The following is a 24,698-nucleotide window of genomic DNA, read 5'->3' as shown; positions in this document are numbered from 1 at the left end:
AACCACTGATCCAACTTTAGTTCCTATCACCTTTCCAGAATGTTATATTAATGGTCCATATTGAATGTAACCTTTTGTACCTAGTTTCTTTTACCTAGCTATGGCTTTTGAGATATATCCATATTGTTACATGTAGCAGTAGTGCATACATCTTTCTGTAATGTTGGATGGTATTCAGCTGTTTGCAAATAGCACAATTTGTTTATCCATTCACATTTATTTGGGTTATTTCCACTTAAGATGTTAAGGATAAAGAAATTATAAACATTCACATACAAGTCTTATGTGTGTGTTTATAGATAAATAAGTAAATTCCTACCTCTCTTGGGTAAATACCTAGGAATGGGATTGCTAAACTGCATGGTGTGTTTAAATATGTTTTCCAAGTGGCTGTACCCTTCTGCATTTCCACTAAGATACTTAAGATTTCTATTGCTTTCTGTCTGGGTACTGTTAGTCTAATAGATGAGTACTAGTATTTCACTGTGGTTGTAACTTGCATTTCCCTAATAGCTAATCATGTTAAGCATCTTTTCATGCGGTTGTCTACCATCTATGTTATTGGTGTTCAAATCTTTTGCCCATTTATGAAAATTGGGTTTTGTTTTTTCAGGGAGTTTTAAGAGTTCTTTATATTTTCTGGAACAAAATCCTTTACCAGAAAATATTTTCTCCCAGTCTGTGGCTTATCTTTTCATTTTCCTTACATGTTTTTTGAAGAGGAGCAGCTTTTAATTTTGACAAAGTCTAATTCATCATTTTTTTGTTTCATATTTTTGGAATTCCAATTAATCTTTGACAAATATTAAATGATAAAGAAACTACTGTTTTGAATATTTATAAACAAAACCTTATTAATTTGTCACTGTTAAAAAGAGAAGGTGGAAGGAAGTCCAGGTGAAACATGACATTAGTAGTAATTGTCACCCTAAACTCTTAAGAGGTCTTCCTCCACTTTAAAGTATACAATCAAGGTCTACATGAGCAACATTCAAAGTCAGAAAGTTTAATTTTTGAGGCACTATTTTATTTTTGAAATGTAACAACATAATATTTTCTAATTATTCAAGCTGCACTAAGGAGAGTACAAAATCATAATAAAGACTGAACTAAAGAAAGCAATACTGTTTTAAAGGCACAGTGGCTGGAAACCACTTAAAGATGTCCTAACATTTTGCTTTGTCTGAATAATAACATTTATTTATATGACTTGCCAAACATGTCAGATATCAAAGCACAGACTTAAAATCACAAAGGCTTGAATTATTTTATCTCCTTGGGTCTCCGCCTATTTGTAAAGCCAAGGTTAATGTGAATAAAATAGCACTGTAAGATGTCTGATAGAGTAAGCATGGATAATATAAACATTCAACTTTTAAGCATCTTTTCAGAAGATCCAACCTTTCTCTGCAGCAAATATTCAGCCACCAGTGAAGAAAAATTACTAATATCAGCACAAAAGTAAAGCCCTTGCCTCAGTTAAAACTAACAAAATTTCTCTAGAACAAAGGAGGAACTGAGAGCTGAGACTTAAAAGACAAAGCACTAGCCAACCAGAGGTAAACCCAGGAGGGAAAGAGTGAGATGAAGCCAGAAGTAAAAAGGGCCAGGAATAGAACCTTATGTACCAGGAATTTAGATTTTTGTCTTCAGAGCAGTGGAGACCCACCGGGAGTTCCAAAGAGAGAGACTATGACTCAGAGGCTGGCAGAACGGCTGGAAGGCTAGAGGGCCACGTGGACTTGAATGTGGACCAGGGAGAAGGTGTGGATGGATTCAAGAGATACTCAACCAGTCTGGGGACAGATTAGCTGTGAAGGGTGAATGGGGAAGTTCAAGCCAAATCACCCAACTTTCTGGCTAGAATGGACATGGGTAAGGAAACGAAGAGGAATGAGCAGCCTTTTGTTGGCGGGGGACAGTGGGGGGCTTGAGAGCTGGTGGTGAGGAGGATTCATTCAGGGAAATAATGGAAGTCAATACTGATCTTTTAACAGATCAAAATAATTTAAAACAAGGTGCGCCTGGGTGGCTCAGTGGGTTGGGCCTCTGCCTTCGGCTCAGGTCATGATCTCGGGGTCCTGGGATCGAATCCTACATCGGGCTCTCTGCTTGGCAGGGAGCCTGCTTCCTCCTCTCTCTCTCTGCCTGCCTCTCTGCCTACTTGTGATCTCTCTCTATCAAGTAAATAAATAAAATTTTTTTAAAAAATTAAAAAAATAATTTAAAACAAGAATCTAAGTATAGCCTAAGTATAAATGTCTTTTTTTCACCCTAGCCTCAGTCTTTTGTCACCACATTATGACTTGATTTCTTTCTTACAGTTTCTCTTATTGATAGTTTATGAACTTCATATTGTCTATGAAAGCTCTGCTAAGTTAAAAAATGCAACCAGAAAAAATAACTGAATTGATCATATCTGAATGATTCAGCTTAAAAATTATTCAAATAAGATAATATCAAACCTAGATATTAGTGGGGTGCCTGGGAGGTGTGGTCAGTTAGGCAACTGACTCTTGGTTTTGGCCTGGGTCGTGATCTTAGGGTTGTGGGATGGAACCAGTGTTGGGCTCTATGCTCATCAAGGAGTCAGCTTCAGTTTCTCTGCCCCTCTCCTGCACGCTCTCTAAAATAAGTACGTCAATCATAAAAAAAAAAAAGCACTACATATTAGAATACAAAAAGTTTAACAGTAAACATGAACACATGAAATATTTTTAAGGATCTAATTTCACATGAAGACATCTATTAAATTCCACTTTAACACATGTTTCATTAGTAAGCTAGCTCTCTCTGTGTAAAGTGGCTTCTCTGATCTTTTGGCTTATTTCTGGATTTCCTTCCCGTTTCTTTTTCCTACGCCCATCATCTGAGTCAACATAATTACTGAGAGTCAGGTACCACGCTAGGCATGGGAGGGGGCAGTGGTGGATGGGCAGAGAGAGAAGCGAGTCATAATCCAGTACTGAGACATGATGGAAAGAGGTCAAGTTGCAATACACAAGTTTGCTTTCTGCATCCCTTTCCACTTAAGTCACACTTGTTTTCCTGGGTTTTGTTGACTCGATGGTTATAATTCTTATGGCTCTTTAACAGTCATTCTGTAGATGTACATGAGTTTGCTTACCAAGTGTTGTAATAGAAGACGTTAGAGCCAGTGAGAATTCTTCAGTGTAACAATGAGTGACCATTTATTTCTACATTTAAAATGCTTTTCATGAGGTAGAGTCTTAGAAATGAATGAATGGATTGTTTAAGGTTTATTAGGCATAATGTCCAACTCCTTTTCAAAAGGGCTGTACAATTGTTCAAACGTTCCTGTTAGCAATTGGTATTCTTTAAAAAAAAACCTGCTTAAAAAAATCTGCTCATTATAGATTAGGAAAAAGATCTCATTGTTATTTCTATTCTGTCTTTGATTACATGAAGAGGATGAGTATCTTTTCCATTTAGTTATTTTGTGAACTGTTAATTCATCTCCTGTATTAATCCGGCAATAGTATTGTACTACATTTTATAAAATTTCATGTCACCACTGGCTAGGCTTTTTTTCCTCTAGCTTCCCCAGGCCATTTCTACTGGTGGTGAGTGACCTACTTCCCGTTACAGATCTGGAGACTCTAGCTTCACTGGCATTTTAACAGATACACTTCACTTCAGGGCTCCTGGGCAAGGAACAGCATGACAGGTTGGATTCTTCCCCAAATATCAAACCAAGGAGAGTTTACCTTGGGTCACTAACACTTTCACTGGAACTCAGAGTCCTCCTCAGGCTGAGAGTTTAAAGGGAAACTTTTTTTGAACATTGATTTCCAAAATTACCATGGGAACCAGTGTTGTTGCAACATTTGTATAGGCTGGGTGTATGGGCAGGGATTATCCAGTTAACTCCTGATACATACATACGTAATACCATGTCCTGTCCTCTCTTCTGCTGGTCCTCCTGACTCAGCATCAAGCCTTTTCAGCAACCTATGGGAAGAAGAGATTCCCCCTGCGGGCTTTGCTCCTGGATATGCCGGACTGGGACTTCCTCCACCCCGGTTCATTCATCAGTGCCATCTGTTTTCTGTCTTCCAAAACGTGGAAAGTCTCTGCTTTGTTGATGGTCACTCCATCTGTTCCCATTCTCAGTGCTGTTGCAAATTTACAAATTTCTGTCTGTAAATTTTATTTTCCTCTGTCATTTGACTGGGAGCCCTCCTTGACACAGAGGAGTCAGTCTACTGGCTTTCACTTACACAAACCTGAGTTAAAATCCTTGGTGACTTCCTTGAAATCCCAAAATATTTCAAATTCAGGAACTACGAAAATCTCATTAAAGACATCTAATTAAAATTAACCTCAGTTTTATCTTTTAAGATTATTTATTTACTTATTTGAGAGAGAGCAAGTGAGAGAGCATGGGCTGGGGGTGAGGGGCAGGCAGGAGCAGAGGAACATGCAGAATCCCTGCTCAGCAGGGACCGTGACACAGGGCTTAATCCCAAGACCTTGGGATCATGGCCTCAGCCAAAGGCAGATGCTTAACTGACTGAGCCATCCAAGTGTCCCAAATTAGTATCAGTTTTAAAGAATACAAGTATCCAGCACCAATTTTAAGAATAAACAGGCTTCCTGGGGCACCTGGGTGGTTCAGTGGGTTAAGCTTCTGCCTTCGGCTCAGGTCATGGTCTCAGGGTCCTAGGATCGAGCATTGGGCTCTCTGCTTAGCAGGAAGCCTGCTTACCCCTCTCTCTGCCCGCCTTTCTACCTAATTGTGATCTCTCTTTCTCTCTCTCTCTCTGTCAAATACATAAAATCTAAAAAAAAAAAAAAAAAAAAAAAAAAAGACTAAATAGGTTTCCTGAAATGAGTGACCAAATAATCATAAATAAAAAAGTTAAGATGAGGCAAATTCTGGCACAGAAACAGGAGTAGGAGTGAGGCACAAGTGGGTGAAAAGAGAAAGGAGAGCCAGTAGTCTTCACTGCTGCTATAGAGAAGTGTGGAAGTGAATTTTTTTAAAAAAATGTTTTCTTTATAGCATTGAGACAGGTTAGCTAAAACTAGGAATTTACAAAGGGCCATACTGATCAGTCATGCTCTGCAAATGAAGTACTGAAACTATTGTTATAAACCAGGAATTTAGTTTTCTTTAAGATTTTATGTATCTGAGAGTGAGAGCGAGCGAGCCGGCAGGCACAAACAGGGAGGGGCAGAGGGAGAGGGAGAAGCAGACTCCAGGCCCAGCAGGTAGCCCGACACAGGCTAGATCCTCCAAGTGCCAGGATCATGACCTGAGCTGAAGGGAGATGTTTCACCGCCCCAGCCACCCAGGAGCCCCATAAACCAGGAATATAAAGCTAAAGATTAACTCTACGGCAATAAAGAGAACCTTTGTACCAACGGACCTCCACTACAGCTCTTTCCTAGACCACATGCTGAGTTCCTACTTTACAGAAATGTGGTTCAATAGCCAATGGTTTATTTGTTTTTATTTGGCGGGGGGGGGGGGGATCTATAGATACTTTAACAGAAAAACCAGGATGTACTGAGTCTACGTGACTGGAGCGGGTGGCAGTCATCTTTCTAAAGGGAGATGCAGAGCCTGAGGGCAGCTGGCGGCACACACAGGTTACAAGCAAAGCCAGGATATTCCGATCTTTTCTGGTTCTGCCCTGCATCGCCCGCTCATGCGGTGAAATAAGAGACTGACCACTGTACTGAAGGACGGAAGAGGTCCGACGGGCAGAGGTGGCATCCCGACAGGAGACAATCAATCACTGAAGAGGACGCCGAACTAAGCCCTATACGACTGGGTTGACGGTGGGTCAAACAGTAGGACCGGATGAGAACCGGGGCTCGGTACAGATCTCTGTGCCTAATGAAAAGAACAGCAATGCTAAGGGAGAGGACAGGAACGTTAAAATGCCTGAAAGTATTAAAAAGAAGAGCCTATTGTCTTTATTAAATAAGACAGGAAATGCCATCTTTATTTTCCTCGCGGCAGGGGAAGCACACTTGCTGGTTTTCATGCACCACGATTTCAGGAATGAGGCCTGCGGGTCGGCTCGCTCAATCACGGGAGGACGAGCATGAGGCTGCCTGCTAATGCCGGAGCACGGCTTCCTGAAACACCTCCCGTGGGTGCTATGCTCATGCTGGATCTATAGCGCTGCCCCCAACAGCAGCATGAGCAGCAGCGAAAGCTTCTGGAACATCGCAATGGCATGATAGAGAGGTGTTCTGTTTTGTTTTGGGGCTATTTCTTGCTTGTACGTGTAAACTCTCTTGGAACAGCTGAAGTTAACGGATGAGCAGGAGTTTGGTTCTGAGCCACAAAGCTTCAGACACCCACCACAGATGCCTCTGCCCTATTTCACGACATGTCCTTCTCTAAGAAACACATTCCGTGGCTGAGTGTGAAGTCCTGTGGTTGAAAGCAATGACGAGCGGGCCACCACCAGCCCGCCTTCTTCCTCCATGTGAACCTCAGTGGAGGCCGTAGATGGGAAGGACGTCTCTGTTTCCTCTCACCAGGGAAATGACGTGGTGACCTAGTGAAAGGCAAGGGCAAGGTAGCCCCCTGCCACAGAGGTGCGGCCATCCTCTGTCATGCAGGCGGAGAACTCCGTGGCCTGCCTCACAGCCTGCTCGAGCTTTAGTCCTGTGAAATGGAACATGCCAGTCCGGTCGGTGATGTGCTGCCGGTGTGAAGGAGCCCTCCTTGAGGCTGGAGACCAGTGAAGTCAGCACGCTCATGATGCTGTGGGCCACACACACAGGGCCTGCCTCATGGTTGGGGCTGACCAGGATGGTGGAGGCAATCTGGGCCCCACGGATCAGGGAGGGTTGGAATACATCAGGTGGATCAAGATCTTCAACTGTGACTCCACCCTTCTGGCTGCGTCAGCGTCTTGGTGGACCACAGTGTAGGCTCCCATGTACTCTCCATACAGGCCCCTGTTCTTGGCATTAGACTGGCAGAGGCCAACCTGAATGTCCTGTCCGATGAGGTGGCGTACAGCCCAGGCGTCCTTGTGGCCATCACCGCTAGCAAAGCCCTGGGAGGCCATGTCAAAGAATGCAAAGAAACTGTTCTTCACCACCGTTGCAATTTCCTTCCACTGCTCAGGGTGAGGGTCCACTCCCGTGGGACTGTGGGCACAGGCATGCAGAAGAACACTTTGCTGCGGCATTTTCAAAATGTTCTCCATAGTGTCTGTGAAGTCAAAGCTGCACGTCTTAGGTTATTGTATCAATTAACCTTGGGGCTGCATGCCAGCGTCCCTGATTTCCCCAGGATGATTCCCCAAGAAGATATTTGGCTGAACTTAAAAAATCTTTGCAGAAAACTGGCTCCAATCCTCAAGGCCCTAGTTCCAGAAATGGTCTTCAGGGTGACCTATCTGCTACTTTTCAGCACTTGGTTGGTCTTACCCGGGACTAGTTCTGCAGCTGCCTTACAAAATTCAGCAAGTCTCATGACATGCAGGTATTCTTGTCCACATATTTTGGAGCAGTCTGGGCCTCTGCCTTCCGGACACTGGGAAGCACATAATGCTTTCCATACCACCCAGTAGGCACCAACTCCCAAATTCATCTTTTTGCTGTTGTCTCTCTGAAAGGCTTCTGTGACTCCCAGGATGGGGTCGGGGAGTCCCATTTCCACATGGGTCCACCAGGAGCTGGTTCTGGCAGAGACCGCAGAGAGACACCTAGGGGGAAGGTGGCAATGAACCGGGACAGTACGCCCACTGGGGGGGGGGGTGCAGCAAGGCCAAGGTGGGCGGAGAAAAGGCAGTGGGGGAGCTACAAGGTGGAGCAGAGGGCCAGCAGCCAATTCTTCTTAAATAATAGCAGGGAGTCATTCAAAACACAGAAAGAAAGAAAACAGAAACTGGTAACCTCTGAAATTCTGACTTGCTATCACGCGTGGCACGAGGCATCCATGTAGTCTCACTAAGCTTCTAGTATGTACTTTTGATGCTTGCTGTATAAATATGACACAGCAGAAAACCAGGAAATATTGCTGTTTTTCATTAAAAACTCTAACAATGAATATAAAAATAGACAATCTGAACTTATATTTAATAATAGCTTGAGTATTTATCAACTTTCTCCTTTGCAAAACTGTTTACCACAGGCTGATTTCTTTTCCTGCTTTCTTTCTTTCTTTTTTAAGATTTTATTTATTTACTTGACAGAGAGAGAGACAGTGAGAGGGAACAGTGGGAGAGGGAGAAGCAGGCTTCCTGCTGACCAGGACCCCAATGTGGGGCTTGATCCCAGGACCCTGGGATCACGACTTGAGCTAAAGGCAGATGCTTACTGACTGAGCCACCGAGGTGCTTAACCACAGGCTCATATCTGAAGGCTATCTTGAATGCTGTTGAGTACTCTTAATGTTACCATTAGTGTTGATCAACCGCCCACACATGCATATACACACGCACATGGGATGTGTGCTTCTCTTTCCCTAAAGTTTTCATTATTATATATATATATATATATATATATATATATATATATATATATATAATTTATTTGACAGAGATCAAAAGTAGGCAGAGGAAGGCAGAGAGAGAGAGAGAGAGAAGGAAGCAGGCTCCCAATGCGGGGCTCGATCCCAGGACCCTGGGATCATAACCTGAGCTGAACGAAGGCAGAGGCTTTAACCCACTGAGCCACCCAGGTGCCCCAATATTTCATTATTATAAAAAGCAACATGTATTCATCATATAAAACTTGGAGAGTAAAGACACAAGCGGGAAAAGTCACCTGAGTGGTAACTTAATGTTAATATTTTTGAATTTTATCTTCTTCTAGGACTACCTTATCTTTTTTAGAAGATTTTATTTTATTTATTTGAGAGAGAGAACGAGCAGAGGAACAGGGAAGGGGATGGGGGCTGCGGCACAGAGGGAGAAGCCGACTCTCTGCCAAGGAGGGAGACCCACACAGGACTCAATCCTGGGACTCTGGGATCTGGACCTGAGCCCAACGCAGATGCTTAACTGCTTAACCGACTGAGCCATTCAGATGCCCTACAAAAACTATCTTATAGAGAGCATTCAACCGATCATATGGTTCAAGAGACTGGGAGAAAAATTCCAAGGAAAGCAGGAAAAAGAATAAAAGGGAAATGAAAAAAAAAAAAAAAAACCTGAAGATAAGGCAGTAACACTGCAGGAAAATAAATATTTTCATTTACTGAGTATTTAAGTTGGACACTTTTTCAACTACTTGATTATCTCAAGAAACTCTTAAAGGACATTAAAACTATAACCCACATTTTACAGCTCAGCCACAGAGAGCCTTGAGAAGGTGCCCAAAGTCACACTGTTGGTGTGAAGCCAGGATTTTTAAAAAAATCCAGATCCTAAGTGTTTACCATCTAAACTTTACTACCACCTACCACGATGGAAGAAACTGATAAGAATGACCTTTCTACAGGGCCTGGGCCCCAGACAGTTTTTGTTTGTTTTTTAAAGATTTTATTTATTCAAGAGAAAGAGTGAGTGAGTGGGGAGTGGCAAGGGGGAAGGAGAGGGAGAAAGAATCTGAAGCAGACTCCTCACTGTGCCCAGAGTTGGACATGGGCCTCGGCCCCACAACCACAGAGATCATGACCTGAGCCACAGTTAAGAGTTGGAAGCTCAAATGACTGAGCCACCCAGGAGCCGGGGGCCCCAGGTAGGTTTAAAGGCAATTTCTCTTAAACCTAAAGAGCTAATTCCCATGGGTAGCACAGAAAGGCTACCCTAATCCTTTCATTTGGGTAATAACAGCCAGGGGGACTAAATGACATTAATCATACCAAAAAGAAGCCACATTATAATATCATTAAAGAACAGACATTCATAAAATATAAATAACTCATTTTTACCTCTTAGTAATGTATAATCCATTACAGTTAAATGTGTTACATCCCAGAAATACTAACAGCTTAATATTAAGAATGCTAGAGTAAGATCTAATCACATGAATAAGCCAAATGAGAAAACCCATATAATCAACAGAAGAGAAAAGAAAAAGGTATTAGGTAAAATTCAACATTCCTTCCTCAGAAAAAAATTTTGAGGTAACTAAGCAAAGGCTGCATGTTGTTTAGTGTATATATACACTTTAATGAAGTGCTTTACAAATTTGAGAGTCATTTTTCTTCAGAAGCCACACTGAACTTAAACCTCTCTGTATTTTAAGAAACTATATATGCCACTAAAGCAACCCCACTTCATGAGTAAGGAGTGCAATCAGAGAGAACACAATGGCGGGAGGTAGAAAAAAGCCCAGAATTCTCTTTTCGGGGTTTTAATATTTTGTCTACAGCTGTCAATGAAATTTTGTTCGTAATTTTGGGCTTATCTAGAACCCACTTACCACAAATTTCAAAACACTGTTAACAATAAGATAACAAGAAACAAATTAGTATCAGTGAAGGAAGAAAGCTGCTGTTCAAAGAAACTCCCTCCATTTTCTCTTGGCTACATTAAAATTATGTGAGTAAGCAGCCATTGTGAGTCAGGTGAGTCAAAGTATGTTAAACTGAATTGTGGCCTGCTTACTACTACTACTTATTCTCTTTTGCGTGAAAAGGCAAAAGTATATTGGAAAAGTGTAAAATCCTACATTTAAGTTGCATGAAAAAGAATGTGAAGTGATCTTTCAGAACTGGGGGAAAAAAAGACCTGGAAGTTCCTTGAAAATCATGAAAACATCCTATAGCACCTACATTTTCCTTCCCAAAATTAAATACTGATAAATCCAAATTCGAGAGCTGATCATATCTTGAAGTTAAAAATGACAATAATTTGAGGAGTCATAAAAATAAAGTTTCAACTGATGACCAGAAAATGAGTTACACGAGAAACAGAGGTCTGTAGAAAAGAACTTGTACATTAAAAGAAAACAATCTGAAAGCAAGATTCTCTGACAGGTATTTTAGCAGGAAGATGAATTTGAATCATCTGGGCAGCTTTTTAAAAATGCTTTACTCATGGGGCACCTGGGTGGCTCTGTTGGTTAAGCGTCTGCCTTCAGCTCAGCTCATGATCCCAGGATCCTGGGATTTGAGTCGCACATTGGGCTCTCTGCTGGCAGGGAGCCTGCTCCTCCCTCTGCTCCCCTCTCTCTCATGAATAAATAAATCTTTAAAAAAAAAAAAATACATTTACCCAGGGGGCACCTGGGTGGCTCAATCGATTGGGTACCAGACTTGATTTCAGCTCAGGTCATAATCTCAGGGTTGTGAGACTGAGCCCAGCAGTGGCTTCAACACTGGGTGTGGAGCCTGTTTGGGATTCTCTTTCTCTGTGCACTGCCCTGCCTCTGCTCATGCTCCCTCTCTTTAAAAAAAAAAAAAAAAAAAGGAAGAAAGAATAAAAAAGGGACTTATCCAGGACCCATGCATGAAGATCCTGATTCAATGGGCTGGGATGGGGCCAGTGTATATTTACATACTGTAAAATGCTGACTAGATAATTCTAATTCACATCCTGATTAAAAACCATCACTCTCTGTATCTATAAAGTTGAACTATATAAAACTGCCAACATTAGATTTCTTTTTTTACTTATAAAACAGCAGTTTCATATGATTCATTTAATAGAAAGCAGCCACAACTAAAAACAGCTAACATTTACTGAATATACTACTTTGTATACTGTAGCACTACTGTATACAGTAGTACTGAATGTACTACTTTGTACCAGGCACTAAATTCTGCATACCTATTGCTCCAAGTTTCCTAACACTAGTTAAGAAGTGGGCAAAAATATACCCGGATTTTGTATGGGGAAGTGAGAGGGTAAGAAATGCAGCTGGGAAGAGGAGGAGTGGAGTCAGGGATGATACCACAGGACAAATCATCATTACGTCTGGAATAAAGACCACTGGGGTTCTAGATGGATTCATGGAGGCAGAAGAAGAGACTGGACAACACTAATTTAAAATGACTCCCACAGAGAGCAACTGTCTATGTGATCAAGGAAGGATAAGCCTCCTTGGTCATTTCTAACATATCTAACAGCCAGAACACAGAGCAGAATGCCGGTCCTATTACTCTGGGGGTGGGGGCTGGCTGTGGGCGAGAGTGGGTAGAAGGAGCTGATTGGGGATAGTCAGAGCTCATCAGGAATGGTCAAGAATCATAGGCTGGGTAGCAGGCCCATCTACAACGAAGCTTCCCATCTCTTTAAACTGCATCACCCCAAACTAACCATGTATTAAAATGAAAACACTACACATGTGCACCTAAATTCAAACTGGGGGTTAGAAGCAAAGTTGTAGCATATCATTATCATCTCTGAAAATCAAAGTGATAACATCTGGAAGGTCCAGGCCCCATAGAAAGTGATATTTCCTTAGGGACCTCATTCAATACAATATCGCCTTTGGTATACTAGCCTAGTTCTTCCAGTTTTATATGTGAAGGGATTTAGAAAGTCATTTCCATTTTCATCTAGAAGTTTCACTGCAAGATGTTAAGTCAAGTCAATACAATGTAACTGAAGAACTACAGAAGGAAGTCTTAAAATAGTCAATTCTCTCATTTTTCCTAAGAAGTAGTCAGGGTTAGAGAAGAGGTAAGTCACTTGTAAGAAATTCCACAGAAAGTTGTGGTAGAGTTAAAACGAACTGACCCAGAATAGTAATGATCCGGCAGAATCTGTGTATCTGAGTCAGTGTAGTTAGAGCAGACGTGAAATCACTGGGTACTCACATATGACTTTTGAAGCCAGTATCCCTTATCCTCATTCGTTTGCTCTATTCCAAAACTAAGGGTTCAGTTCAAGGGCTGAGCATGTTTATTTTACTAGTAACTGGTAACCACTTATGGGCTTCCACAGACCAATCCATCCTACTGGAGGACTGAGTTCAACTAACCTCTTGAAGGATTGGTCTCTTATGATTTAGTAGTTTCAGGTTATGCCAGGTGTTGAAAAACATGGTCTTGGTTAGGCAGTGACAAGTGCTGTACGAAGACAAAGAAACTTCTAACCATAAACTCACTTTAACAACAGAGCATTCCGGTTGCCAGAAAACTGGCCGCTGCTCATAAATCACCTTTGTCCTTTCCGAGTTCTTGCTATCCCTTGCAGTCATCAAGAATCAGTAGTGCTTACTGAGAATGGTGATGATCCCAAATCAGTGAACCTTGACTCTAAAGGTTTGAAAGGAAGAAAAATATAATGCTAAAACCACTTAAACGTGCCATTTTATAAGATTTCATACTGAAAAACAGCAAGGATGAATATATGAAGCCTGTATTTAATTCCAGCAGACTAAATTCTTAAGCCTAAATATAGTTGTCATTCTCATAAAGCCAAGAAGCAGAAGCAAGAAATTCAGGTAGTTCTGAACTTTGAATTGTTAGCTATATTTCACCTGACAGGATGCAACTATAATGTACAGAGCCTGGGGATAAATTAAAGTATCAGAAGAAGAGTACTGACCCTGCCACCCCCCAAAAACTACATATTAACTAAAATACCAAAGAGACTGACATGAAGCCCCTCATTGCTAATATTGCCTGCCTCTTTACGTAACCACAACCTATCACTTTAGAAGGGAAATTAGTCCAACATGGCCTAAGATTCCATAGTGCTCTTAGGTTAAAATCTAAATTCTGTAATAGTGTCTCCCTATGTCATCTGCCCCTGATCATTTCCTTTTTTATACTTCTCCCCTTAAACCTCATATATCTTGATCCTATGCATTTTTCAATTTCTACTAGTGAAATATGTGTGGACATTTGGGCGAGTTTGAGTTAAATGGATAACAAAATGGTTTGTATGCCGTTGAACAATGGTAACAAGGAAAGACAACAGACTTTGTAGGAAATGACATGACATAAGGACTTGAATAAAGAAGTAGAAGGTATAACTGAAGTGAGCTTACAAATCACATTTTCTGAATGCTATATTAAGAACTACACACCATTTTAAAAAAGATTTTATTTATTTATTTATTTGACAGAGAGATCACAAGTAGGCAGAGAGGCAGGCAGAAAGAGGAGGAAGCAGGCTCCTCCCTGAGCAAAGAGCCTGATATGAGGCTTGATCCCAGGACCCTGAGATCATGACCTGAGCTGAAGGCAGGGGCTTAACCCACTTAGCCACCCAGGTGCTCCTACACATCATTTTTTAATAGGAATAACAAAGCGGGAATTATTATATGAAGAAAAGATTAAGAAATAAGAAAAGAAAAATTTTAGCTATCAAGACATAGTTTACTGTATTATTCTATAAAATTTTTAGAATTTTATTTGTAACAGCTTTATTGACGTATAACATATAATAAACTGCACGTATTTGAAAGTCTGACCCATCATAATCTCCCCTTCCATTGTCACCCTCCTTAATACACTGAATTACATACATTACATACATACATACATTGAATTATTTTCTATATAGGTTAATTAGCATTTTCTAGAGTTTCTAGAATTACGCTGTATGTATCCCTCAGGTTTCCTGCACTCCACATAATTCTGAGATACATCCCTGTAGTATCAGCAGCCCTTCTTTTCCTTCTATTCTGCACAGTGCTCTACTGTATGGATACATTACTACTACTCCTTTATCCATCCACCGCCTGGTGGACAAGTGGGTTGTTCAGTTTTTGACCCCTGTTGACAAAGGTGCAAAAGGCAATGCAGTACAGAAAGGACAGTCTTTTCAAAAATGATACTGGACAATTATGATATCCATACATTAAAAAAAAAAAAGTAAAGTACCATATACAAAAGTTAACTCAAATTGGACCATTCTTACATGTAAAACCTAAAACAGATAAACTTCTAGAAGAAAGCACAGAATTAGGCATGTGGCCATGGATTAAGTAATGACTTCTAAGACAGAATATCAAGAACAGAATCCACAAAAGAACAAAACGATAAATGCAACATCAAAATGAGAAACGGCTACTCTTTTTTTTTTTTTTAAAGATTTTATTTGACAGAGGAAGATCACAAGTAGGCTGAGAGGGCAGGTAGAGAGAGAGAGAGGAGGAAGCAGGCTCCCCACTGAGCAGAGAACCCGATGTGGGGCTCGATTGCACCCTGAAAAACTGCTACTCTTTAAAAGACAGTTAAGTAAATGATTACACCGTCATCTGCTACATTCCTATGGTGTGCCTTTTATTCCTGTGATTTAATCATTCATTCATTCCAAGTGGTAGCTACATTTGAGATGAGCACAGCATAACACAGACTTGTTAAGTCATTATGCTACACACCTGATACTAACGTAATGTTGTGTGTCAGCTATACTCAAAATAAAAAAAAAAACAAAACCTTATTTTCTGCCTTCAAACAATAAAAGACAGTTAAGAAAATGAAAGGAGGGGTGCCTGGCTGGCTCAGTTGGCACAGCATGAGACGCTTGATGTTATTAGGGTCACGAATTCAAGCTACATACCGGGTGTGGAACTTACTTTAAAAAATGAAAAAAAAAAATGATGCAGGTAGAAGAAAATGAAAGGACAGAAAGGCCCTAGTGGAGAAGCAGAGGTCAAGACGAAATCTGACATACTCAAAAAAGATACAAAACTGTCTGAGCACTGCAGATGTAAACAAGGGCACTGCTGTGGGCAACCGGCCGCTGGTAAAAGGTGTCTCCTGACTGCCTACATTTCCATCTGAATATGGACCAACTGTTTTTGACAACCATGCAGTCATGGTTATGATCGGTTGGAGAGCCACATACTCTTGAAGTCTGTGTGTTTCACTGTTTTCTCTGTCCTCATTCAAACTGTGAGAGAAAAGTGAGTGCCTGTGATAATTCACCACTGTGCAAAGGCTCCTTTCTTGCTTGCTGGGACCCAAACTGATCTCGGAGATGATCCCTCTCCTACTGAGAAGCTTTAAGAACAAACAGAAGAAGCCTAACCAGAGTCTGCTTGAACGCTATCAAGGGCGTGGAGGGCTTTGGACTCACTCAGAAAGGCCGAAGAAGAGCTGCAGATGTGCGCTGCTGTGAATGTCTCTCCAGAGCCCTTTCTGCACAGCTGGCGTCAGCATCATACTAGATGCAATGTTTTACTCAAGCCAAAGACGAAAAGTAAAAATTTGTCTTCCCAATAATGACAAATGCCCTGCACCTTCCCACGTGCACTTGTGTGAGACAAGGCCCATTGGTATGACCCCACCCCACCCCCCCAATACTAGTTAATTCTGAGGAGTTCTATGTTGTCAGAAAAGTGGTCAGTACTGGCTTTTGATCTGTAGTTTCCAAAAAAAGTAATGCTTTTGTTGTTGTTTAAAAGCCAGGCATGCTTGAGCTGACTCTGTAACAGACTAATCTGGACTGTGGAGGTTGCTCCCTGGTTCCACTCTGGAGAGTAATTAGGGATATCTTAGTGGGATCTGTTTCTGTTCCATTTTCAGGGTGTGTGCTTGGTTTGTTTTTATTTAGTCTTTAAAAAAAAAGCCATTAACCAGTGGATGGCCCTTAAGGTGTAGAGGACAAACTGATTCCACTTCCTAGATCTAGTTTAAAAAACATGTTGTTGTCCCCTACTCTGCACTACCCCCCACGCCCCCGTGACATGCTCTAAGGAAGGCATGTAGTAAAAGCCTTATGTAGTAATATACTCTTTTTTGAGAGTTGACTTTTCTGTTCACCGTTGAGTAGGTCTAGTGTTTGATGAACCTCATAAAAGCAGGTGGGGTCGGATCTGCCCCTCCTCTTTTCTGGGATGCATTCTCTATGTGACTTCCAAGATTTGTCTGCCACTTGCTGAGGTTTTTTTTTGTTTTTTTTTGTTTTTTTTTTTAAAGATTTTATTTATTTATTTGACAGAGAGAAATCACAAGTAGATGGAGAGGCAGGCAGAGAGAGAGAGAGGGAGGGAAGCAGGCTCCCTGCCGAGCAGAGAGCCCGATGTGGGACTCGATCCCAGGACCCTGAGATCATGACCTGAGCTGAAGGCAGCGGCTTAACCCACTGAGCCACCCAGGCGCCCCCTTGCTGAGGTTTTTTAAAGCTAATTTCTAACTTCTACTATTGATAAATGTACTGAAAAGCACTGCATCTTTTGAGATAATATCAAATGGATTGAGTTCATAACTAAAAAAAATTTTTTTTCCCTTTCAAAAAGAAAATAAGGGGCGTCTGGCTAGTTCGGTTGGTAGAGCATGTGACTCTTGATCTCAGGGTTTTAAGCTCAAGCCTCATGTTGAGTGTAAAGATTACTTTAAGATAGTACCTTTAAAAAAAAATAAAATGAAGGGATAAACTACAGACTGGGGGAAAATGTTTAGAATTTAAAACTAAAATTACTGAGGAAAAGGGGCTCAGTTGATGAGGAGGCTGCCTTTGGCTCAGGTTATGATCTCGGGGGCCTATATCGGGCTCCCTGCTCAGCAGGGAATCTGCTTCTCCCCTTCTCTCTGTCCTTCCCCTTGCCTGTGCGCTCTCTAATAGATTAAAAAAAAAAAAATCTTAAAAAATAAAAATACTGAGGAAAAGACAAAGGCAGATTTTGGCTCACTTGCAGATTCTTTCTGATTACTTACTATGGTAAAAAAATGAATGAACTGTATATAAGCTTCCAACAAAGGATTCAAACAGTAGGAAAGAGGGTGGTAGGGACTCAGATAATTAAATTTAAATTGCCTCTTACTCTGTAAATATATTTTAGCTATTTCTAAGATGACTAATTTAATGCATAATGAGGAAAACAGTTCTTGATCCATGCAACTTGATCAAAACATTTTCAATGAAAACAACGGCCGAACAGGGTGATGAGAAATGTGTACATAAGGGTTAAGAAAGCTGTTTAAACAGAACCTCTTTTGTGAAGCATGTCCAGCCCTCCGACTGCTCTCTGGGGCCTGAGTGGCTGCTTCCTCAGTAATTTCAAAGCACTGTGGACCTAACTTCTACCAGTGCTTCACACTGCTTTTCAACAGCAAAGAGCTTTTTTCCAGTTCTGAAATCCCCACATCGAGCACAGTATCTAGCAAATATTAATACCTACAAATATATTGAAAAAGAAATCAAACTCTAGAAAATGACTGAGGAACAGATAATCAGTATTGGTAAAATCTTGAGACATCCCCCAACAAGAATAGGAACTCTAGTTAAGAATTGCTTATTGAGGGGCGCCTGGGTGGCTCAGTGGGTTAAGCTGCTGCCTTCGGCTCAGGTCATGATCTCAGGGTCCTGGGATCGAGTCCCACATCGGGCTCTCTGCTCCGCAGGGAGCCTGCTTCCCTCTCTCTCTCTCTCTGCCTGCCTCTCCATCTACTTGTGATTTCTCTCTGTCAAATAAATAAATAAAATCTTTAAAAAAAAAAAAAAAAGAATTGCTTATTGAGGGGCGCCTGGGTGGCTTAGTCGTTAAGCATCTGCCTTCTGCTCAGGTCATGTTCCAAGGATCCTGGGATGGAGTCCCGCATTGGGATCCCTGCTTCTCCCTCTCTCTCTGTCCCTCCTTCCCTGCCCTGCTCATGCTCTCTCTCTCTTTCTCACTAAAAAAAATAAAAGAAAAAAGGGATGGGCAGAGGAAGGAGAGCCAGCAGAGAGTCAGACTGCTCCCACATCTGATAATGTGATGTTGTATTACTTGGATTTACAATGTATTATGCATTATGGACAAATTAAATACTGGTCTCACAAGCTAAGTTAGCTTTTCCAAGACTAATGTACTTTTAAAAACCTCAGAAAAAAATTAAATGGAATGGTAAGAGATAATTTTAAGCTCAGCAGATACTTAATGCAATTTTCTTAATGAAATTAATATAACCATGTCAACGTTATATAACATCTGACTATAAAGCAATTCAATCTTCTGATAATGAGGTCATTTACTAAGATCACCATAGCAAGTGGCAAATCTCCACAAACAAATTTTTTGCTTTTTTACCTTACATATATATTATAAGATTTAGAAGTTTGGGGGACATTAGATATGTGCTATGTTCTTATATCCAAACCAAGAGGTTTATATAAGGTTAAGTTTATAGTTACTGACCTATTTTTGCAAATTAACTGAGGACATGAATATCCCAGTCACGTCTGAGAACATCCATGGATCCCCAACACAGAAGTCTCACCATGGTCCTATTTAAAAACTAATATAAATGTTACAAAATTAATACCTACAGTTATTGCTTTTGTTGAATTTGTGTATGAATTATTAGTAAGAACTGATAATTGAAAAAAAAGGCTATCATAACATGGCTGTTCAAAGAGAATTAACAACAAGGATATTTACTGTAACACTATTCATAATAAAAAATGAAGAATTAAATTATGGATAGTCATATAATGGGATTATAGAGCAGTCATTAAAAATGAAACAGGGGGCACCTGGGTGGCTCAGTGGGTTAAACCTCTGCCTTTAGCTCAGGTCATGATCTCACGGTCCTGGGATCGAGTCCCACCTGGGGCTCTCTGCTTAGCGGGGAGCCTGCTTCCCTCTCTCTCTTTGCCTGCTGCTCTGCCTACTTGTGATCTCTCTCTCCCTCTCCCTGTCAAATAAATAAATAAAATCTTAAAAAAAAAATGAAACTGAGTACTGAAGGACACTGAAAAATGTTCACAAAATACGTGAACGCAGCTCACAAATAATGTGAACTAGGAAAACAGATTACATATTAGTACGAAGAGGAAAAACATCAGATAGCAAAATAACTAAGAGTAGGAAGAGCAATCAAAACAGAGGCACAATAAAAATGTTTCATTTCCAGAGCCTTTTACTTCTCTGAATTCCAGTGTTCTATCATGAATGTTGCTTCTGTAAAAGAAAAAAGCTTAGGAAAAAAGAAAAAATATTTAAACAGTGTTTGTGACGGGACTTTAATATAATCGAACTGTCAATAACAGCTGCTCTGGGCAGTTAGGAAAACACTGGTCACCACCTGGCAAAGCTGGAGGTCTACAACGTAATTCTGCAGACGTTCAAGCGAGTCTGTGTAGTCAGTCTCCAAGATGGCTCAGACAACCCCCACCTCCTGGGATTCACACTTGTCTGCACTGTCCTCCCGTACATACCAGGACTGATCTGTGTGACCATTACAGTACAGCAGAAGTGAAGGCAGGTCACTTCCGGGACTAGGTTATAAAAGACTAAGGCTTCTGTCCTGAGCACTCTCTCTCACCACTCTCTTTGGGGAAAACCATGTTGTGAGTCGTCCCACGGAGAAGCCCCTGTGGCAAGACACTGAAGCCAGCACCATGTGAGCAAGACAGAAAGCTAGACCTGGAGACCGAGCCAAGTCGCAGATGACGGGAGTTCTGGCTGACACCCTGATTGCAGCTTCATGAGAGACTAAGCCAGAACCATACCATTAAGCTGCTTCGGATGCCTCACCCACAGAAACTGTAAGATAATAAATGTTGGTTGTTTAAAGCCGCCAAGATTGGGGTCATTTGTAACACAGCAATAGCTGACTATATGGTTAGCTTATACCTTTGGAGACTTCGGTCCTTCTAAGAATCCAACTTAGTTTGAAAAAGCCCCTATGGCTATAACTCATTTTGCTCTAAATTCAAGGTTCTGATTTCCTTCTGATCTGACCTAAACCAGAAATGACATTTGAGTACCCCTTTCAAAATGTTCAGTTCCTTAGAACTGACTTCTACTTCTCCTCTCCCACTCGTATTTCATCTCCTCTTTCAGTTACTGTAAATCTAGGGTCGACAAACCCGTTCTGCAAAGAGCCAGACAGTAAATATCTTGGGTTTCTCTGTAGGAACTATCACTACAACTTGAAAGCAGCAATAGACAACAGCTAAATAAATGGGTACAGATGCATCCCAATAAAACTTTATTTCAGTAACAGTTGGTAGGCTGATTTTAGCTCCAGAACTGTGGCTTGCCAACCTGCTATAAACGAAAACTGGTAAGATCAATGCTTCCAACTCATGCAGTAGATCCCATTCCCTCTAGCCGACTCCAAATACTGCTCCAGAAAGCCCAGAAAACCAATGCATCAATTTATCCCACTCTACTGAAAGTACATGTAATTTCTTTCTTAAAAAACAAAATTCAAAACACAACAAAACAAAAAACCCCAAATGAACTCTCTCAACCCAGCTTCCATTTCTCTAATTCACTGTCTTTATGTTCCTCCCCAAGCCTACTCTTAATAGGCTTTTTGTTAAGATCATCAATGATCATCAATTCTCAACTTTCATTATACTTCACTTAGCAGTATCAGCCGACTCAGATGATCAACCCCTTTTTCGTGAAGTGTCTGCCTTTGGCTAAGGTCCTGATCCCAGGATCCTGGGATCGAGCCCCACATCGGGGTCCCTGCTTGGCGTGAAGCCTGCCCTCCTCCCACTCTGCTTGTGTTCCCTCTCTCATCGTCTCTCTGTCAAATAAATAAATAAAATATTTTAAAAAAATACCTTGTTTTATTTCCTGGATACCATAACCACTTGGTTTTCCTCAAATTTCTATGGCTGCTCCCTTTTGATCCCCTTTGTTCTAAGTGTGGTGGATCTCAGGGTTCAACTTGAACCTCTGTTTTCTGTCTATACTCAATTCCTTCATAACCTCACTCAGTATATTTCTATATGAGATAGCACCCAAATTTATACCTCCAGATTTCATCTCTCCCCTGAAGGCCAGACTTATATGCGGCTGCCTACTCGTCATCTTCAGCTGGTTGGGTTCCAAACTCCAAACTGTCCACAACTAACCTCCTAGTATCACCTACCTCAACCTCTCTCTCTCTCAGTTTTCCTCTTTTCTTAGTAAACGGCAACCCCATTCTTTGAGTTGCTCAGGCCGAAACCCTTGAGTCATTTTTGCCTCCTTTTTCACAGCCCACATCTGATGATGTGCTGCAAATCTGTAAGCTCTACCCTCAAAATAGATCTACTCCTGTGAAGAATTTCCATGTTACTCTGAATAATACAGTCTTACAAGGAAATGTAAGGTCCTAAGTTATCTTGCCATTCCTTCTACTAGAAGATAAACACATGGCTCACTCTCTCACATCATTTAGGACTCCCCTCAGCAGAATATGAGATTTATGGGGGCAGGGAGTTTTTCTTTGTTTACTGTTTGTTACATCGCCATTACTTTATATAGTGCATAATACACAGTGGATCCTTATGTAGTATTTGCTGAATGAATGAGTTAACTGTGAAAAATAACAAAAAATATTTTCTAGTTGATGGAAAACTTACTGGTAAAACAGATGGGTATGTTAACTTTTTTTCTCATTTCCTACTTTCATAGTGTTCCTTAAATATAATCAAAGCCCCTGGTAACACAGAGTATAAAAAAAGACAAGAATATCAGTCAGTGGTCTAGGTTCTGCCACCTACCAGCCTCTGAAGTCTTTAGCTTTTCTTTAATGACCATGGTTTTCAGATCTGTAAGATGAAAACTGGACTAGGAACCCTGGATCCTTGTAAAAGTGACAAACATCCAAAATTGTGCATACGACTTCAGAGACTTAAGCAGTTACAGATACTCTTCAAGCCCATGGGCATCTGACCACAGTCTCTGTAAAGGTGTGCTCATAGGGAAGTGTAAATCTAACTTCCTGGAAAAAATGTCACGCTATATAGAAGAAGTGGCAGAGCAGCTGATAAGTTGGTGATGGGAGGTAAAACACTTACTTAAGGGCTTTAAATGTCCAAGGCTTTATGTTAGATACAATAATAATGCTGGAAAGTAGATAGGAATTTTCTTGGTTTATTTATTATTTTTAAGGGTTTTGTTTATCTGAGAGACAGAGGGGCAGTATGAATGGGGGAGGGGCAAGCAGATTCCGCGGGGAGCTTGATGAGGGGCTGGATCCTGGAACCCTAAGATCATAACCTGAGCTAAAGTCGGATGCTGCACTGACTCAGCCACCCAGGCACCCCAAGTATTTTCTTTGCTTAGATTTCTGTAATAGACCATGTAAGTTACGTAATAGCCCCCAAAGTTACGTAACATATCCAAGGCTACACAGCTAATAAATGGCTAAGCCATTTATTCAAATACAGATTTATGAAATTTTTCATATTAACGCGCCAAGTGGTGATGTGAACAGAGTCCACGTTTCCAAGTGCTACCACTCATACGTATTCGGATATTCACAGACAACTGAAACTCAAATGATGATCCATTCAGGCGCAGGGACTCATACCAGAAACTTCAGTTATTCTTCATGCCTCTCCTCAACTTTTTTTTTTTTTTAAAGATTTTATTTATTTATTTGACAGAGAGAGATTACAAGTAGGCAGAGAGAGAGAGAGGAGGAAGCAGGCTCCCTGCTGAGCAGAGAGCCCGATGCGGGACTCGATCCCAGGACCCTGAGATCATGACCTGAGCCGAAGGCAGCGGCCTAACCCACTGAGCCACCCAGGCGCCCTCTCCTCAACTTTTCATGTGTCATTAATCACTCAAGCCCTACACGTTCTATCTCCTCAGTATTTCAAATCGCGCTGCTTTTCTTAATCTCCCTTATTCTTTTTAGGAACCTATCCTATCAGCCTGGGCTCTTCTAAGAATCTTATTAGACCTGCCTGACCCCTTCCAGTGCCTTCTCTAGAGACTGACCCTGAGTGTAGGCTTATATGCACACCAGGATGAATAGAAAACCAGCCACAGGAATATGGGAAAATATTACAACTTGTTATTTTTATGTGTTTATCATCTTAAAAAATGAGAACTTTACCAACAGCCAACATGCTGACTTACACTGGCATCCTCACTGGGTCTCTGTCAAATGGAGAAGGTCCATGTGAAATTTGTGGGGTCGGACCTAAAGGAAGAGCGAGCAATCTGAGAGACGTGAAGAGTGGTGCTCTCCCAGCTGATCACTGTCAGGATATTGGGGGGGGGGTGGCGCGGGGTATTTTAGTCTACATGACCAAGGTAGATAGACATTAAAAAATATGATCTAAGTTTTACCTAAAACATCTTTACAAGATAGATAATTTAATAAACTTCCTGTAAAGAAACCATGAATTAAAAAGATTCACAGAAGCACAGGTGAGCAACAAGACAATGGCAGAATGTCACCTCATTTTCACTTCTAGTATAAGCTCTTCAGTTTCATTGAAGAAAACAATGACAAAGTAAATCAGATCTGAGAAGTAGGCCAAACTGAAATGAAAGACGGAAATGGAAATAGGGATTTATATATCTAATTCTGTGTTAGGTTTAGATTGGGCTGCTAATGACAGAAAACCCCAAATAACAGTTAAAAAGAGAAATTAATTTCCTTGATGATGTAAGCATACAGAGACAGGTAATCCAGGGCTGACAACGTGGCTCCATAGTTATCTAGCCTCCAGCATGATTCTGGTTTTTTAGGGGGCAGCTGTCCCCAAGGCGCAGAGGATTCTCAGTCATTTTAAGTAAGTTGAAGGCATGCAACCCTCTCAACTTTGAAAGCCCTTCAGGGAGTTTCACAAATCACTTCTGCTTGATCTCACTGGCCAGAAATGAGTCAGCTGGCCTTGGTTAATTGTAAGGGAGATGGGGAATTGTAGTCTTTATCCCGGGCAGTAGCAGATAGCGCACTCTGCGTGTATAAGGGAAGTTTGTTTACAAAGGGGAACACTGAGATGAGCTGTCTCCAACAACCTATCAACAATAACCCTCATTTCTGTTCCTCATTGTTAACCAGGAGTCAGCCACAGTAACAAAATACAAAAAGGTCTGAATGATGAAGTTTTTTTCAGGTGGGTATGGTGCAAACTGATGTGAGGCAAACCTGAACTGAACAGACAAGAGGTTGTTTGTACTACTGA

The 24,698-nt window shown here is 41.1% G+C and overlaps 1 protein-coding gene and 1 pseudogene across 1 annotated transcript in view; both read right to left on the bottom strand.

Annotated features, from left to right (window-relative positions):
- RALA (RAS like proto-oncogene A) overlaps positions 1-24,698 on the bottom strand; it is a 75,605-nt gene that overhangs the window by 25,580 nt on the left and 25,327 nt on the right. The gene's annotated exons all lie outside the window — the stretch shown is intronic.
- On the bottom strand, positions 5,489-8,429 carry LOC131829131 (aspartate aminotransferase, mitochondrial-like; annotated as a pseudogene).

This window comes from Mustela lutreola, chromosome 4 (genome assembly GCF_030435805.1).
Source record: "Mustela lutreola isolate mMusLut2 chromosome 4, mMusLut2.pri, whole genome shotgun sequence".
Taxonomy (NCBI): Eukaryota; Metazoa; Chordata; class Mammalia; order Carnivora; family Mustelidae; genus Mustela; species Mustela lutreola.
This window is presented reverse-complemented; position numbering and strand designations above follow the sequence as displayed.